This window comes from Corythoichthys intestinalis, chromosome 11, assembly GCF_030265065.1.
Source record: "Corythoichthys intestinalis isolate RoL2023-P3 chromosome 11, ASM3026506v1, whole genome shotgun sequence".
Lineage (NCBI taxonomy): Eukaryota > Metazoa > Chordata > Actinopteri > Syngnathiformes > Syngnathidae > Corythoichthys > Corythoichthys intestinalis.
Window position 1 is genome coordinate 5,385,001 of NC_080405.1, and position 15,751 is coordinate 5,400,751.

Below are 15,751 nucleotides of genomic sequence, written 5' to 3' on the forward strand. Positions count from 1 at the left end.
TGTAAGCTTTTTGGTTTATTTTATTACAAAGAAAGAACAGACAAATCTTGTTGGTATCAACTGAGGTCAATGAATTGTCTTGTTAGTTTTGTGGTTGGAGCTCACATTGGGTTGCGTTTGCAGCTCTCGTTTTCACCCAACTCTGTGCGTTTTAAATGGTGATTACCTCGTTAGCTGCCATTGGCAGCACGACATGACCAGATCACTTGAAACCTAATTTCCCTCAGGGAACCTTACTGAACTGAACTGAACTGGTTCGTCTTTTGTACCAGAACAGATCTCCTTCGCCTTTTGTATAGCTATATTTCTCAAATTTTGCCAGCTTACGGCCATACTACCCTGAGAACGCCCGATCTCGTCTGATCTCGTAAGCTAAGCAGGGCCGGGCCTGGTTAGTACTTGGATGGGAGACCGCCTGGGAATACCAGGTGCTGTAAGCTTTTTGGTTTATTTCATTACAAAGAAAGAACAGACAGATCTTGTTGGTATCAACTGAGGTCAATGTATTGTCTTGTTAGTTTTGTGTTTGGAGCTCACATTGGGTTGAGTTTGCAGCTCTCGTTTTCACCCAACTCTGTGCGTTTTAAATGGTGATTACCTCGTTAGCTGCCATTGACAGCACGAGATGACCAGACCACTTGAAACCTAATTTCCCTCAGGGAACCCTACTGAACTGAACTGAACTGAACTGGTTCGTCTTTTGTACCAGAACAGATCTCCTTCGCCTTTTGTTTAGCTATATTTCTCAAATTTTGCCAGTTTACGGCCATGCTATCCTGAGAACGCCCAATCTCGTCTGATCTCGTAAGCTAAGCAGAGTCGGAACTGGTTAGTACTTGGATGGGAGACCCCCTGGGAATACCAGGTGCTGTAAGCTTTTTGGTTTATTTCATTACAAAGAAAAAACAGACAGATCTTGTTGGTATCAACTGAGGTCAATGTATTGTCTTGTTAGTTTTGTGGTTGGAGCTCACATTGGGTTGAGTTTGCAGCTCTCGTTTTCACCCAACTCTGTGCGTTTTAAATGGTGATTACCTCGTTAGCTGCCATTGACTTCACGAGATGACCAGACCACTTGAAACCTAATTTCCCTCAGGGAACCCAACTGAACTGAACTGAACTGGTTCGTCTTTTGTACCAGAACGGATCTCCTTCGCCTTTTGTATAGCTATATTTCTCAAATTTTGCCAGCTTACGGCCATGCTACCCTGAGAACGCCCGATCTCGTCTGATCTCGTAAGCTAAGCAGAGTCGGGGCTGGTTAGTACTTGGATGGGAGACCCCCTGGGAATACCAGGTGCTGTAAGCTTTTTGGTTTATTTCGTTACAAAGAAAGAACAGACAGATCTTGTTGGTATCAACTGAGGTCAATGTATTGTCTTGTTAATTTTGTGGTTGGAGCTCACATTGGGTTGAGTTTGCAGCTCTCGTTTTCACCCAACTCTGTGCGTTTTAAATGGTGATTACCTCGTTAGCTGCCATTGACAGCACGACATGACCAGATCACTTGAAACCTAATTTCCCTCAGGGAACCTTAATGAACTGAACTGAACTGGTTCGTCTTTTGTACCAGAACAGATCTCCTTCGCCTTTTGTATAGCTATATTTCTCAAATTTTGCCAGTTTACGGCCATACTACCCTGAGAACGCCCGATCTCGTCTGATCTCGTAAGCTAAGCAGAGTCGTGGCTGGTTAGTACTTGGATGGGAGACCCCCTGGGAATACCAGGTGCTGTAAGCTTTTTGGTTTATTTCATTACAAAGAAAGAACAGACAGATCTTGTTGGTATCAACTGAGGTCAATGTATTGTCTTGTTAATTTTGTGGTTGGAGCTCACATTGGATTGAGTTTGCAGCTCTCGTTTTCACCCAACTCTGTGCGTTTTAAATGGTGATTACCTCGTTAGCTGCCATTGACAGCACGAGATGACCAGACCACTTGAAACCTAATTTCCCTCAGGGAACCCTACTGAACTGAACTGAACTGAACTGGTTCGTCTTTTGTACCAGAACAGATCTCCTTCGCCTTTTGTATAGCTATATTTCTCAAATTTTGCCAGCTTACGGCCATACTACCCTGAGAACGCCCGATCTCGTCTGATCTCGGAAGCTAAGCAGAGTCGTGGCTGGTTAGTACTTGGATGGGAGACCCCCTGGGAATACCAGGTGCTGTAAGCTTTTTGGTTTATTTCATTACAAAGAAAGAACAGACAGATCTTGTTGGTATCAACTGAGGTCAATGTATTGTCTTGTTAATTTTGTGGTTGGAGCTCACATTGGATTGAGTTTGCAGCTCTCGTTTTCACCCAACTCTGTGCGTTTTAAATGGTGATTACCTCGTTAGCTGCCATTGACAGCACGAGATGACCAGACCACTTGAAACCTAACTTCCCTCAGGGAACCCGACTGAACTGAACTGAACTGGTTCGTCTTTTGTACCAGAACACATCTCCTTCGCCTTTTGTATAGCTATATTTCTCAAATTTTGCCAGGTTACGGCCATACTACCCTGAGAACGCCCGATCTCGTCTGATCTCGTAAGCTAAGCAGGGCCGGGCCTGGTTAGTACTTGGATGGGAGACCGCCTGGGAATACCAGGTGCTGTAAGCTTTTTGGTTTATTTCATTACAAAGAAAGAACAGACAGATCTTGTTGGTATCAACTGAGGTCAATGTATTGTCTTGTTAGTTTTGTGTTTGGAGCTCACATTGGGTTGAGTTTGCAGCTCTCGTTTTCACCCAACTCTGTGCGTTTTAAATGGTGATTACCTCGTTAGCTGCCATTGACTTCACGAGATGACCAGACCACTTGAAACCTAATTTCCCTCAGGGAACCCAACTGAACTGAACTGAACTGGTTCGTCTTTTGTACCAGAACAGATCTCCTTCGCCTTTTGTATAGCTATATTTCTCAAATTTTGCCAGCTTACGGCCATACTACCCTGAGAACGCCCGATCTCGTCTGATCTCGGAAGCTAAGCAGGGTCGGGCCTGGTTAGTACTTGGATGGGAGACCGCCTGGGAATACCAGGTGCTGTAAGCTTTTTGGTGTATTTCATTACAAAGAAAGATCAGACAGATCTTGTTAGTATCAACTGAGGTCAATGTATTGTCTTGTTAGTTTTGTGTTTGGAGCTCACATTGGGTTGAGTTTGCAGCTCTCGTTTTCACCCAACTCTGTGCGTTTTAAATGGTGATTACCTCGTTAGCTGCCATTGGCAGCACGACATGACCAGATCACTTGAAACCTAATTTCCCTCAGGGAACCTTACTGAACTGAACTGGTTCGTCTTTTGTACCAGAACAGATCTCCTTCGCCTTTTGTATAGCTATATTTCTCAAATTTTGCCAGTTTACGGCCATACTACCCTGAGAACGCCCGATCTCGTCTGATCTCGTAAGCTAAGCAGAGTCGTGGCTGGTTAGTACTTGGATGGGAGACCCCCTGGGAATACCAGGTGCTGTAAGCTTTTTGGTTTATTTCATTACAAAGAAAGAACAGACAGATCTTGTTGGTATCAAATGAGGTCAATGTATTGTCTTGTTAATTTTGTGGTTGGAGCTCACATTGGGTTGAGTTTGCAGCTTTCGTTTTCACCCAACTCTGTGCGTTTTAAATGGTGATTACCTCGTTAGCTGCCATTGACAGCACGACATGACCAGATCACTTGAAACCTAATTTCCCTCAGGGAACCTTACTGAACTGAACTGAACTGGTTCGTCTTTTGTACCAGAACAGATCTCCTTCGCCTTTTGTATAGCTATATTTCTCAAATTTTGCCAGTTTACGGCCATGCTATCCTGAGAACGCCCAATCTCGTCTTATCTCGTAAGCTAAGCAGAGTCGGAACTGGTTAGTACTTGGATGGGAGACCCCCTGGGAATACCAGGTGCTGTAAGCTTTTTGGTTTATTTCATTACAAAGAAAAAACAGACAGATCTTGTTGGTATCAACTGAGGTCAATGTATTGTCTTGTTAGTTTTGTGGTTGGAGCTCACATTGGGTTGAGTTTGCAGCTCTCGTTTTCACCCAACTCTGTGCGTTTTAAATGGTGATTACCTCGTTAGCTGCCATTGACTTCACGAGATGACCAGACCACTTGAAACCTAATTTCCCTCAGGGAACCCAACTGAACTGAACTGAACTGGTTCGTCTTTTGTACCAGAACGGATCTCCTTCGCCTTTTGTATAGCTATATTTCTCAAATTTTGCCAGCTTACGGCCATGCTACCCTGAGAACGCCCGATCTCGTCTGATCTCGTAAGCTAAGCAGAGTCGGGGCTGGTTAGTACTTGGATGGGAGACCCCCTGGGAATACCAGGTGCTGTAAGCTTTTTGGTTTATTTCATTACAAAGAAAGAACAGACAGATCTTGTTGGTATCAACTGAGGTCAATGTATTGTCTTGTTAATTTTGTGGTTGGAGCTCACATTGGGTTGAGTTTGCAGCTCTCGTTTTCACCCAACTCTGTGCGTTTTAAATGGTGATTACCTCGTTAGCTGCCATTGACAGCACGACATGACCAGATCACTTGAAACCTAATTTCCCTCAGGGAACCTTAATGAACTGAACTGAACTGGTTCGTCTTTTGTACCAGAACAGATCTCCTTCGCCTTTTGTATAGCTATATTTCTCAAATTTTGCCAGTTTACGGCCATACTACCCTGAGAACGCCCGATCTCGTCTGATCTCGTAAGCTAAGCAGGGTCGGGCCTGGTTAGTACTTGGATGGGAGACCGCCTGGGAATACCAGGTGCTGTAAGCTTTTTGGTGTATTTCATTACAAAGAAAGATCAGACAGATCTTGTTAGTATCAACTGAGGTCAATGTATTGTCTTGTTAGTTTTGTGGTTGGAGCTCACATTGGGTTGAGTTTGCAGCTCTCGTTTTCACCCAACTCTGTGCGTTTTAAATGGTGATTACCTCGTTAGCTGCCATTGACAGCACGACATGACCAGATCACTTGAAACCTAATTTCCCTCAGGGAACCTTACTGAACTGAACTGAACTGGTTCGTCTTTTGTACCAGAATGGATCTCCTTCGCCTTTTGTATAGCTATATTTCTCAAAATTTGCCAGCTTACGGCCATGCTACCCTGAGAACGCCCGATCTCGTCTGATCTCGTAAGCTAAGCAGAGTCGGGGCTGGTTAGTACTTGGATGGGAGACCCCCTGGGAATACCAGGTGCTGTAAGCTTTTTGGTTTATTTCGTTACAAAGAAAGAACAGACAGATCTTGTTGGTATCAACTGAGGTCAATGTATTGTCTTGTTAATTTTGTGGTTGGAGCTCACATTGGGTTGAGTTTGCAGCTCTCGTTTTCACCCAACTCTGTGCGTTTTAAATGGTGATTACCTCGTTAGCTGCCATTGACAGCACGACATGACCAGATCACTTGAAACCTAATTTCCCTCAGGGAACCTTAATGAACTGAACTGAACTGGTTCGTCTTTTGTACCAGAACAGATCTCCTTCGCCTTTTGTATAGCTATATTTCTCAAATTTTGCCAGTTTACGGCCATACTACCCTGAGAACGCCCGATCTCGTCTGATCTCGTAAGCTAAGCAGAGTCGTGGCTGGTTAGTACTTGGATGGGAGACCCCCTGGGAATACCAGGTGCTGTAAGCTTTTTGGTTTATTTCATTACAAAGAAAGAACAGACAGATCTTGTTGGTATCAACTGAGGTCAATGTATTGTCTTGTTAATTTTGTGGTTGGAGCTCACATTGGGTTGAGTTTGCAGCTCTCGTTTTCACCCAACTCTGTGCGTTTTAAATGGTGATTACCTCGTTAGCTGCCATTGACAGCACGACATGACCAGATCACTTGAAACCTAATTTCCCTCAGGGAACCTTAATGAACTGAACTGAACTGGTTCGTCTTTTGTACCAGAACAGATCTCCTTCGCCTTTTGTATAGCTATATTTCTCAAATTTTGCCAGTTTACGGCCATACTACCCTGAGAACGCCCGATCTCGTCTGATCTCGTAAGCTAAGCAGAGTCGTGGCTGGTTAGTACTTGGATGGGAGACCCCCTGGGAATACCAGGTGCTGTAAGCTTTTTGGTTTATTTCATTACAAAGAAAGAACAGACAGATCTTGTTGGTATCAACTGAGGTCAATGTATTGTCTTGTTAATTTTGTGGTTGGAGCTCACATTGGATTGAGTTTGCAGCTCTCGTTTTCACCCAACTCTGTGCGTTTTAAATGGTGATTACCTCGTTAGCTGCCATTGACAGCACGAGATGACCAGACCACTTGAAACCTAACTTCCCTCAGGGAACCTGACTGAACTGAACTGAACTGGTTCGTCTTTTGTACCAGAACACATCTCCTTCGCCTTTTGTATAGCTATATTTCTCAAATTTTGCCAGCTTACGGCCATACTATCCTGAGAACGCCCGATCTCGTCTGATCTCGGAAGCTAAGCAGGGTCGGGCCTGGTTAGTACTTGGATGGGAGACCGCCTGGGAATACCAGGTGCTGTAAGCTTTTTGGTGTATTTCATTACAAAGAAAGATCAGACAGATCTTGTTAGTATCAACTGAGGTCAATGTATTGTCTTGTTAGTTTTGTGGTTGGAGCTCACATTGGGTTGAGTTTGCAGCTCTCGTTTTCACCCAACTCTGTGCGTTTTAAATGGTGATTACCTCGTTAGCTGCCATTGACAGCACGACATGACCAGATCACTTGAAACCTAATTTCCCTCAGGGAACCTTACTGAACTGAACTGAACTGGTTCGTCTTTTGTACCAGAATGGATCTCCTTCGCCTTTTGTATAGCTATATTTCTCAAAATTTGCCAGCTTACGGCCATGCTACCCTGAGAACGCCCGATCTCGTCTGATCTCGTAAGCTAAGCAGAGTCGGGGCTGGTTAGTACTTGGATGGGAGACCCCCTGGGAATACCAGGTGCTGTAAGCTTTTTGGTTTATTTCGTTACAAAGAAAGAACAGACAGATCTTGTTGGTATCAACTGAGGTCAATGTATTGTCTTGTTAATTTTGTGGTTGGAGCTCACATTGGGTTGAGTTTGCAGCTCTCGTTTTCACCCAACTCTGTGCGTTTTAAATGGTGATTACCTCGTTAGCTGCCATTGACAGCACGACATGACCAGATCACTTGAAACCTAATTTCCCTCAGGGAACCTTAATGAACTGAACTGAACTGGTTCGTCTTTTGTACCAGAACAGATCTCCTTCGCCTTTTGTATAGCTATATTTCTCAAATTTTGCCAGTTTACGGCCATACTACCCTGAGAACGCCCGATCTCGTCTGATCTCGTAAGCTAAGCAGAGTCGTGGCTGGTTAGTACTTGGATGGGAGACCCCCTGGGAATACCAGGTGCTGTAAGCTTTTTGGTTTATTTCATTACAAAGAAAGAACAGACAGATCTTGTTGGTATCAACTTAGGTCAATGTATTGTCTTGTTAATTTTGTGGTTGGAGCTCACATTGGATTGAGTTTGCAGCTCTCGTTTTCACCCAACTCTGTGCGTTTTAAATGGTGATTACCTCGTTAGCTGCCATTGACAGCACGAGATGACCAGACCACTTGAAACCTAATTTCCCTCAGGGAACCCTACTGAACTGAACTGAACTGAACTGGTTCGTCTTTTGTACCAGAACAGATCTCCTTCGCCTTTTGTTTAGCTATATTTCTCAAATTTTGCCAGTTTACGGCCATGCTATCCTGAGAACGCCCAATCTCGTCTGATCTCGTAAGCTAAGCAGAGTCGGAACTGGTTAGTACTTGGATGGGAGACCCCCTGGGAATACCAGGTGCTGTAAGCTTTTTGGTTTATTTCATTACAAAGAAAAAACAGACAGATCTTGTTGGTATCAACTGAGGTCAATGTATTGTCTTGTTAATTTTGTGGTTGGAGCTCACATTGGGTTGAGTTTGCAGCTCTCGTTTTCACCCAACTCTGTGCGTTTTAAATGGTGATTACCTCGTTAGCTGCCATTGACAGCACGACATGACCAGATCACTTGAAACCTAATTTCCCTCAGGGAACCTTAATGAACTGAACTGAACTGGTTCGTCTTTTGTACCAGAACAGATCTCCTTCGCCTTTTGTATAGCTATATTTCTCAAATTTTGCCAGTTTACGGCCATACTACCCTGAGAACGCCCGATCTCGTCTGATCTCGTAAGCTAAGCAGAGTCGGGGCTGGTTAGTACTTGGATGGGAGACCCCCTGGGAATACCAGGTGCTGTAAGCTTTTTGGTTTATTTCATTACAAAGAAAGAACAGACAGATCTTGTTGGTATCAACTGAGGTCAATGTATTGTCTTGTTAATTTTGTGGTTGGAGCTCACATTGGGTTGAGTTTGCAGCTCTCGTTTTCACCCAACTCTGTGCGTTTTAAATGGTGATTACCTCGTTAGCTGCCATTGACAGCACGACATGACCAGATCACTTGAAACCTAATTTCCCTCAGGGAACCTTAATGAACTGAACTGAACTGGTTCGTCTTTTGTACCAGAACAGATCTCCTTCGCCTTTTGTATAGCTATATTTCTCAAATTTTGCCAGTTTACGGCCATACTACCCTGAGAACGCCCGATCTCGTCTGATCTCGTAAGCTAAGCAGAGTCGTGGCTGGTTAGTACTTGGATGGGAGACCCCCTGGGAATACCAGGTGCTGTAAGCTTTTTGGTTTATTTCATTACAAAGAAAGAACAGACAGATCTTGTTGGTATCAACTGAGGTCAATGTATTGTCTTGTTAATTTTGTGGTTGGAGCTCACATTGGATTGAGTTTGCAGCTCTCGTTTTCACCCAACTCTGTGCGTTTTAAATGGTGATTACCTCGTTAGCTGCCATTGACAGCACGAGATGACCAGACCACTTGAAACCTAACTTCCCTCAGGGAACCTGACTGAACTGAACTGAACTGGTTCGTCTTTTGTACCAGAACACATCTCCTTCGCCTTTTGTATAGCTATATTTCTCAAATTTTGCCAGCTTACGGCCATACTATCCTGAGAACGCCCGATCTCGTCTGATCTCGGAAGCTAAGCAGGGTCGGGCCTGGTTAGTACTTGGATGGGAGACCGCCTGGGAATACCAGGTGCTGTAAGCTTTTTGGTGTATTTCATTACAAAGAAAGATCAGACAGATCTTGTTAGTATCAACTGAGGTCAATGTATTGTCTTGTTAGTTTTGTGGTTGGAGCTCACATTGGGTTGAGTTTGCAGCTCTCGTTTTCACCCAACTCTGTGCGTTTTAAATGGTGATTACCTCGTTAGCTGCCATTGACAGCACGACATGACCAGATCACTTGAAACCTAATTTCCCTCAGGGAACCTTACTGAACTGAACTGAACTGGTTCGTCTTTTGTACCAGAATGGATCTCCTTCGCCTTTTGTATAGCTATATTTCTCAAAATTTGCCAGCTTACGGCCATGCTACCCTGAGAACGCCCGATCTCGTCTGATCTCGTAAGCTAAGCAGAGTCGGGGCTGGTTAGTACTTGGATGGGAGACCCCCTGGGAATACCAGGTGCTGTAAGCTTTTTGGTTTATTTCGTTACAAAGAAAGAACAGACAGATCTTGTTGGTATCAACTTAGGTCAATGTATTGTCTTGTTAATTTTGTGGTTGGAGCTCACATTGGGTTGAGTTTGCAGCTCTCGTTTTCACCCAACTCTGTGCGTTTTAAATGGTGATTACCTCGTTAGCTGCCATTGACAGCACGACATGACCAGATCACTTGAAACCTAATTTCCCTCAGGGAACCTTAATGAACTGAACTGAACTGGTTCGTCTTTTGTACCAGAACAGATCTCCTTCGCCTTTTGTATAGCTATATTTCTCAAATTTTGCCAGTTTACGGCCATACTACCCTGAGAACGCCCGATCTCGTCTGATCTCGTAAGCTAAGCAGAGTCGTGGCTGGTTAGTACTTGGATGGGAGACCCCCTGGGAATACCAGGTGCTGTAAGCTTTTTGGTTTATTTCATTACAAAGAAAGAACAGACAGATCTTGTTGGTATCAACTTAGGTCAATGTATTGTCTTGTTAATTTTGTGGTTGGAGCTCACATTGGATTGAGTTTGCAGCTCTCGTTTTCACCCAACTCTGTGCGTTTTAAATGGTGATTACCTCGTTAGCTGCCATTGACAGCACGAGATGACCAGACCACTTGAAACCTAATTTCCCTCAGGGAACCCTACTGAACTGAACTGAACTGAACTGGTTCGTCTTTTGTACCAGAACAGATCTCCTTCGCCTTTTGTTTAGCTATATTTCTCAAATTTTGCCAGTTTACGGCCATGCTATCCTGAGAACGCCCAATCTCGTCTGATCTCGTAAGCTAAGCAGAGTCGGAACTGGTTAGTACTTGGATGGGAGACCCCCTGGGAATACCAGGTGCTGTAAGCTTTTTGGTTTATTTCATTACAAAGAAAAAACAGACAGATCTTGTTGGTATCAACTGAGGTCAATGTATTGTCTTGTTAGTTTTGTGGTTGGAGCTCACATTGGGTTGAGTTTGCAGCTCTCGTTTTCACCCAACTCTGTGCGTTTTAAATGGTGATTACCTCGTTAGCTGCCATTGACTTCACGAGATGACCAGACCACTTGAAACCTAATTTCCCTCAGGGAACCCAACTGAACTGAACTGAACTGGTTCGTCTTTTGTACCAGAACGGATCTCCTTCGCCTTTTGTATAGCTATATTTCTCAAATTTTGCCAGCTTACGGCCATGCTACCCTGAGAACGCCCGATCTCGTCTGATCTCGTAAGCTAAGCAGAGTCGGGGCTGGTTAGTACTTGGATGGGAGACCCCCTGGGAATACCAGGTGCTGTAAGCTTTTTGGTTTATTTCGTTACAAAGAAAGAACAGACAGATCTTGTTGGTATCAACTGAGGTCAATGTATTGTCTTGTTAATTTTGTGGTTGGAGCTCACATTGGGTTGAGTTTGCAGCTCTCGTTTTCACCCAACTCTGTGCGTTTTAAATGGTGATTACCTCGTTAGCTGCCATTGACAGCACGACATGACCAGATCACTTGAAACCTAATTTCCCTCAGGGAACCTTAATGAACTGAACTGAACTGGTTCGTCTTTTGTACCAGAACAGATCTCCTTCGCCTTTTGTATAGCTATATTTCTCAAATTTTGCCAGTTTACGGCCATACTACCCTGAGAACGCCCGATCTCGTCTGATCTCGTAAGCTAAGCAGAGTCGTGGCTGGTTAGTACTTGGATGGGAGACCCCCTGGGAATACCAGGTGCTGTAAGCTTTTTGGTTTATTTCATTACAAAGAAAGAACAGACAGATCTTGTTGGTATCAACTGAGGTCAATGTATTGTCTTGTTAATTTTGTGGTTGGAGCTCACATTGGATTGAGTTTGCAGCTCTCGTTTTCACCCAACTCTGTGCGTTTTAAATGGTGATTACCTCGTTAGCTGCCATTGACAGCACGAGATGACCAGACCACTTGAAACCTAATTTCCCTCAGGGAACCCTACTGAACTGAACTGAACTGAACTGGTTCGTCTTTTGTACCAGAACAGATCTCCTTCGCCTTTTGTATAGCTATATTTCTCAAATTTTGCCAGCTTACGGCCATACTACCCTGAGAACGCCCGATCTCGTCTGATCTCGGAAGCTAAGCAGGGTCGGGCCTGGTTAGTACTTGGATGGGAGACCGCCTGGGAATACCAGGTGCTGTAAGCTTTTTGGTGTATTTCATTACAAAGAAAGATCAGACAGATCTTGTTAGTATCAACTGAGGTCAATGTATTGTCTTGTTAGTTTTGTGGTTGGAGCTCACATTGGGTTGAGTTTGCAGCTCTCGTTTTCACCCAACTCTGTGCGTTTTAAATGGTGATTACCTCGTTAGCTGCCATTGACAGCACGACATGACCAGATCACTTGAAACCTAATTTCCCTCAGGGAACCTTACTGAACTGAACTGAACTGGTTCATCTTTTGTACCAGAACGGATCTCCTTCGCCTTTTGTATAGCTATATTTCACAAGTTTTGCCAGCTTACGGCCATACTACCCTGAGAATGCCCGATCTCGTCTGATCTCGGAAGCTAAGCAGGGTCGGGCCTGGTTAGTACTTGGATGGGAGACCGCCTGGGAATACCAGGTGCTGTAAGCTTTTTGGTTTATTTCATGACAAAGAAAGAACAGACAGATCTTGTTGGTATCAACTGAGGTCGATGTACTGTCTTGTTAGTTTTGTGGTTGGAGCTCACATCGGGTTGAGTTTGCAGCTCTCGTCTTCACCCAACTCTGTGCGTTTTAAATGGTGATTACCTCGTTAGCTGCCATTGACAGCACGAGATGACCAGACCACTTGAAACCTAATTTCACTCAGGGAACCTTACTGAACTGGTTCATCTTTTGTACCAGAACAGATCTCCTTCGCCTTTTGTATAGCTATATTTCACAAGCTTTGCCAGCTTACGGCCATACTACCCTGAGAACGCCCGATCTCGTCTGATCTCGGAAGCTAAGCAGGGTCGGGCCTGGTTAGTACTTGGATGGGAGACCGCCTGGGAATACCAGGTGCTGTAAGCTTTTTTGTTTATTTCATGACAAAGAAAGAACAGACAGATCTTGTTGGTATCAACTGAGGTCGATGTACTGTCTTGTTAGTTTTGTGGTTGGAGCTCACATCGGGTTGAGTTTGCAGCTCTCGTCTTCACCCAACTCTGTGCGTTTTAAATGGTGATTACCTCGTTAGCTGCCATTGACAGCACGAGATGACCAGACCACTTGAAACCTAATTTCACTCAGGGAACCTTACTGAACTGGTTCATCTTTTGTACCAGAACAGATCTCCTTCGCCTTTTGTATAGCTATATTTCACAAGCTTTGCCAGCTTACGGCCATACTACCCTGAGAACGCCCGATCTCGTCTGATCTCGGAAGCTAAGCAGGGTCGGGCCTGGTTAGTACTTGGATGGGAGACCGCCTGGGAATACCAGGTGCTGTAAGCTTTTTGGTTTATTTCATGACAAAGAAAGAACAGACAGATCTTGTTGGTATCAACTGAGGTCAATGTACTGTCTTGTTAGTTTTGTGGTTGGAGCTCACATTTGGTTGAGTTTGCAGCTCTCGTTTTCACCCAACTCTGTGCGTTTTAGATGGTGATTACCTCGTTAGCTGCCATTGACAGCACGAGATGACCAGACCACTTGAAACCTAACTTCCCTCAGGGAACCTGACTGAACTGAACTGAACTGGTTCGTCTTTTGTACCAGAACACATCTCCTTCGCCTTTTGTATAGCTATATTTCTCAAATTTTAGGACATACTACCCAGAGAATGCCTGATCTCGTCTGATCTCGGAAGCTAAGCAAGGTCGGGCCTGGTTAGTACTTGGATGGGAGACCCCCTGGGAATACCAGGTGCTGTAAGCTTTTTGGTTTATTTCATTACAAAGAAAAAACAGACAGATCTTGTTGGTATCAACTGAGGTCAATGTATTGTCTTGTTAGTTTTGTGGTTGGAGCTCACATTGGGTTGAGTTTGCAGCTCTCGTTTTCACCCAACTCTGTGCGTTTTAAATGGTGATTACCTCGTTAGCTGCCATTGACTTCACGAGATGACCAGACCACTTGAAACCTAATTTCCCTCAGGGAACCCAACTGAACTGAACTGAACTGGTTCGTCTTTTGTACCAGAACGGATCTCCTTCGCCTTTTGTATAGCTATATTTCTCAAATTTTGCCAGCTTACGGCCATGCTACCCTGAGAACGCCCGATCTCGTCTGATCTCGTAAGCTAAGCAGAGTCGGGGCTGGTTAGTACTTGGATGGGAGACCCCCTGGGAATACCAGGTGCTGTAAGCTTTTTGGTTTATTTCGTTACAAAGAAAGAACAGACAGATCTTGTTGGTATCAACTGAGGTCAATGTATTGTCTTGTTAATTTTGTGGTTGGAGCTCACATTGGGTTGAGTTTGCAGCTCTCGTTTTCACCCAACTCTGTGCGTTTTAAATGGTGATTACCTCGTTAGCTGCCATTGACAGCACGACATGACCAGATCACTTGAAACCTAATTTCCCTCAGGGAACCTTAATGAACTGAACTGAACTGGTTCGTCTTTTGTACCAGAACAGATCTCCTTCGCCTTTTGTATAGCTATATTTCTCAAATTTTGCCAGTTTACGGCCATACTACCCTGAGAACGCCCGATCTCGTCTGATCTCGTAAGCTAAGCAGAGTCGTGGCTGGTTAGTACTTGGATGGGAGACCCCCTGGGAATACCAGGTGCTGTAAGCTTTTTGGTTTATTTCATTACAAAGAAAGAACAGACAGATCTTGTTGGTATCAACTGAGGTCAATGTATTGTCTTGTTAATTTTGTGGTTGGAGCTCACATTGGATTGAGTTTGCAGCTCTCGTTTTCACCCAACTCTGTGCGTTTTAAATGGTGATTACCTCGTTAGCTGCCATTGACAGCACGAGATGACCAGACCACTTGAAACCTAATTTCCCTCAGGGAACCCTACTGAACTGAACTGAACTGAACTGGTTCGTCTTTTGTACCAGAACAGATCTCCTTCGCCTTTTGTATAGCTATATTTCTCAAATTTTGCCAGCTTACGGCCATACTACCCTGAGAACGCCCGATCTCGTCTGATCTCGGAAGCTAAGCAGAGTCGTGGCTGGTTAGTACTTGGATGGGAGACCCCCTGGGAATACCAGGTGCTGTAAGCTTTTTGGTTTATTTCATTACAAAGAAAGAACAGACAGATCTTGTTGGTATCAACTGAGGTCAATGTATTGTCTTGTTAATTTTGTGGTTGGAGCTCACATTGGATTGAGTTTGCAGCTCTCGTTTTCACCCAACTCTGTGCGTTTTAAATGGTGATTACCTCGTTAGCTGCCATTGACAGCACGAGATGACCAGACCACTTGAAACCTAACTTCCCTCAGGGAACCCGACTGAACTGAACTGAACTGGTTCGTCTTTTGTACCAGAACACATCTCCTTCGCCTTTTGTATAGCTATATTTCTCAAATTTTGCCAGGTTACGGCCATACTACCCTGAGAACGCCCGATCTCGTCTGATCTCGTAAGCTAAGCAGGGCCGGGCCTGGTTAGTACTTGGATGGGAGACCGCCTGGGAATACCAGGTGCTGTAAGCTTTTTGGTTTATTTCATTACAAAGAAAGAACAGACAGATCTTGTTGGTATCAACTGAGGTCAATGTATTGTCTTGTTAGTTTTGTGTTTGGAGCTCACATTGGGTTGAGTTTGCAGCTCTCGTTTTCACCCAACTCTGTGCGTTTTAAATGGTGATTACCTCGTTAGCTGCCATTGACTTCACGAGATGACCAGACCACTTGAAACCTAATTTCCCTCAGGGAACCCAACTGAACTGAACTGAACTGGTTCGTCTTTTGTACCAGAACAGATCTCCTTCGCCTTTTGTATAGCTATATTTCTCAAATTTTGCCAGCTTACGGCCATACTACCCTGAGAACGCCCGATCTCGTCTGATCTCGGAAGCTAAGCAGGGTCGGGCCTGGTTAGTACTTGGATGGGAGACCGCCTGGGAATACCAGGTGCTGTAAGCTTTTTGGTGTATTTCATTACAAAGAAAGATCAGACAGATCTTGTTAGTATCAACTGAGGTCAATGTATTGTCTTGTTAGTTTTGTGTTTGGAGCTCACATTGGGTTGAGTTTGCAGCTCTCGTTTTCACCCAACTCTGTGCGTTTTAAATGGTGATTACCTCGTTAGCTGCCATTGGCAGCACGACATGACCAGAT

General features: G+C 44.3%; 12 non-coding genes and 25 pseudogenes across 12 annotated transcripts; all 37 read left to right on the forward strand.

The window, feature by feature from the left end:
* Nucleotides 1-8, forward strand: part of LOC130925744 (uncharacterized) — a 119-nt pseudogene extending 111 nt beyond the window's left edge.
* A 313-nt stretch (nucleotides 9-321) lies between these two features.
* Nucleotides 322-440, forward strand: LOC130925188 (5S ribosomal RNA). The gene has a single exon (XR_009065476.1). It is a non-coding gene; the product is annotated as a 5S ribosomal RNA (ribosomal RNA).
* Nucleotides 441-758: 318 nt separating this feature from the next.
* LOC130925719 (uncharacterized) lies at nucleotides 759-877 on the forward strand (annotated as a pseudogene).
* A 313-nt stretch (nucleotides 878-1,190) lies between these two features.
* Nucleotides 1,191-1,309, forward strand: LOC130925592 (uncharacterized; annotated as a pseudogene).
* Nucleotides 1,310-1,622: 313 nt separating this feature from the next.
* On the forward strand, nucleotides 1,623-1,741 carry LOC130925674 (uncharacterized; annotated as a pseudogene).
* A 318-nt stretch (nucleotides 1,742-2,059) lies between these two features.
* On the forward strand, nucleotides 2,060-2,178 carry LOC130925537 (uncharacterized; annotated as a pseudogene).
* Nucleotides 2,179-2,491: 313 nt separating this feature from the next.
* Nucleotides 2,492-2,610, forward strand: LOC130925424 (5S ribosomal RNA). Its single transcript, XR_009065704.1, has one exon. It is a non-coding gene; the product is annotated as a 5S ribosomal RNA (ribosomal RNA).
* A 313-nt stretch (nucleotides 2,611-2,923) lies between these two features.
* On the forward strand, nucleotides 2,924-3,042 carry LOC130926152 (5S ribosomal RNA). The gene has a single exon (XR_009066172.1). It is a non-coding gene; the product is annotated as a 5S ribosomal RNA (ribosomal RNA).
* Nucleotides 3,043-3,350: 308 nt separating this feature from the next.
* On the forward strand, nucleotides 3,351-3,469 carry LOC130925676 (uncharacterized; annotated as a pseudogene).
* A 313-nt stretch (nucleotides 3,470-3,782) lies between these two features.
* On the forward strand, nucleotides 3,783-3,901 carry LOC130925763 (uncharacterized; annotated as a pseudogene).
* Nucleotides 3,902-4,214: 313 nt separating this feature from the next.
* LOC130925593 (uncharacterized) lies at nucleotides 4,215-4,333 on the forward strand (annotated as a pseudogene).
* A 313-nt stretch (nucleotides 4,334-4,646) lies between these two features.
* On the forward strand, nucleotides 4,647-4,765 carry LOC130925245 (5S ribosomal RNA). The gene has a single exon (XR_009065531.1). It is a non-coding gene; the product is annotated as a 5S ribosomal RNA (ribosomal RNA).
* A 313-nt stretch (nucleotides 4,766-5,078) lies between these two features.
* LOC130925595 (uncharacterized) lies at nucleotides 5,079-5,197 on the forward strand (annotated as a pseudogene).
* Nucleotides 5,198-5,510: 313 nt separating this feature from the next.
* On the forward strand, nucleotides 5,511-5,629 carry LOC130925677 (uncharacterized; annotated as a pseudogene).
* A 313-nt stretch (nucleotides 5,630-5,942) lies between these two features.
* LOC130925678 (uncharacterized) lies at nucleotides 5,943-6,061 on the forward strand (annotated as a pseudogene).
* A 313-nt stretch (nucleotides 6,062-6,374) lies between these two features.
* LOC130924729 (5S ribosomal RNA) lies at nucleotides 6,375-6,493 on the forward strand. Its single transcript, XR_009065028.1, has one exon. It is a non-coding gene; the product is annotated as a 5S ribosomal RNA (ribosomal RNA).
* Nucleotides 6,494-6,806: 313 nt separating this feature from the next.
* Nucleotides 6,807-6,925, forward strand: LOC130925596 (uncharacterized; annotated as a pseudogene).
* A 313-nt stretch (nucleotides 6,926-7,238) lies between these two features.
* LOC130925679 (uncharacterized) lies at nucleotides 7,239-7,357 on the forward strand (annotated as a pseudogene).
* A 318-nt stretch (nucleotides 7,358-7,675) lies between these two features.
* LOC130925720 (uncharacterized) lies at nucleotides 7,676-7,794 on the forward strand (annotated as a pseudogene).
* Nucleotides 7,795-8,107: 313 nt separating this feature from the next.
* On the forward strand, nucleotides 8,108-8,226 carry LOC130925542 (uncharacterized; annotated as a pseudogene).
* Nucleotides 8,227-8,539: 313 nt separating this feature from the next.
* Nucleotides 8,540-8,658, forward strand: LOC130925681 (uncharacterized; annotated as a pseudogene).
* Nucleotides 8,659-8,971: 313 nt separating this feature from the next.
* Nucleotides 8,972-9,090, forward strand: LOC130924730 (5S ribosomal RNA). Its single transcript, XR_009065029.1, has one exon. It is a non-coding gene; the product is annotated as a 5S ribosomal RNA (ribosomal RNA).
* Nucleotides 9,091-9,403: 313 nt separating this feature from the next.
* On the forward strand, nucleotides 9,404-9,522 carry LOC130925597 (uncharacterized; annotated as a pseudogene).
* Nucleotides 9,523-9,835: 313 nt separating this feature from the next.
* On the forward strand, nucleotides 9,836-9,954 carry LOC130925682 (uncharacterized; annotated as a pseudogene).
* Nucleotides 9,955-10,272: 318 nt separating this feature from the next.
* LOC130925721 (uncharacterized) lies at nucleotides 10,273-10,391 on the forward strand (annotated as a pseudogene).
* Nucleotides 10,392-10,704: 313 nt separating this feature from the next.
* Nucleotides 10,705-10,823, forward strand: LOC130925598 (uncharacterized; annotated as a pseudogene).
* A 313-nt stretch (nucleotides 10,824-11,136) lies between these two features.
* Nucleotides 11,137-11,255, forward strand: LOC130925683 (uncharacterized; annotated as a pseudogene).
* A 318-nt stretch (nucleotides 11,256-11,573) lies between these two features.
* LOC130926153 (5S ribosomal RNA) lies at nucleotides 11,574-11,692 on the forward strand. The gene has a single exon (XR_009066173.1). It is a non-coding gene; the product is annotated as a 5S ribosomal RNA (ribosomal RNA).
* Nucleotides 11,693-12,005: 313 nt separating this feature from the next.
* On the forward strand, nucleotides 12,006-12,124 carry LOC130924709 (5S ribosomal RNA). Its single transcript, XR_009065008.1, has one exon. It is a non-coding gene; the product is annotated as a 5S ribosomal RNA (ribosomal RNA).
* A 303-nt stretch (nucleotides 12,125-12,427) lies between these two features.
* On the forward strand, nucleotides 12,428-12,546 carry LOC130926154 (5S ribosomal RNA). The gene has a single exon (XR_009066174.1). It is a non-coding gene; the product is annotated as a 5S ribosomal RNA (ribosomal RNA).
* Nucleotides 12,547-12,849: 303 nt separating this feature from the next.
* LOC130926156 (5S ribosomal RNA) lies at nucleotides 12,850-12,968 on the forward strand. The gene has a single exon (XR_009066176.1). It is a non-coding gene; the product is annotated as a 5S ribosomal RNA (ribosomal RNA).
* A 304-nt stretch (nucleotides 12,969-13,272) lies between these two features.
* Nucleotides 13,273-13,391, forward strand: LOC130925737 (uncharacterized; annotated as a pseudogene).
* Nucleotides 13,392-13,704: 313 nt separating this feature from the next.
* LOC130925599 (uncharacterized) lies at nucleotides 13,705-13,823 on the forward strand (annotated as a pseudogene).
* A 313-nt stretch (nucleotides 13,824-14,136) lies between these two features.
* LOC130925684 (uncharacterized) lies at nucleotides 14,137-14,255 on the forward strand (annotated as a pseudogene).
* Nucleotides 14,256-14,573: 318 nt separating this feature from the next.
* LOC130925538 (uncharacterized) lies at nucleotides 14,574-14,692 on the forward strand (annotated as a pseudogene).
* Nucleotides 14,693-15,005: 313 nt separating this feature from the next.
* LOC130925425 (5S ribosomal RNA) lies at nucleotides 15,006-15,124 on the forward strand. Its single transcript, XR_009065705.1, has one exon. It is a non-coding gene; the product is annotated as a 5S ribosomal RNA (ribosomal RNA).
* A 313-nt stretch (nucleotides 15,125-15,437) lies between these two features.
* LOC130926158 (5S ribosomal RNA) lies at nucleotides 15,438-15,556 on the forward strand. The gene has a single exon (XR_009066177.1). It is a non-coding gene; the product is annotated as a 5S ribosomal RNA (ribosomal RNA).
* Nucleotides 15,557-15,751: the final 195 nt, after the last annotated feature.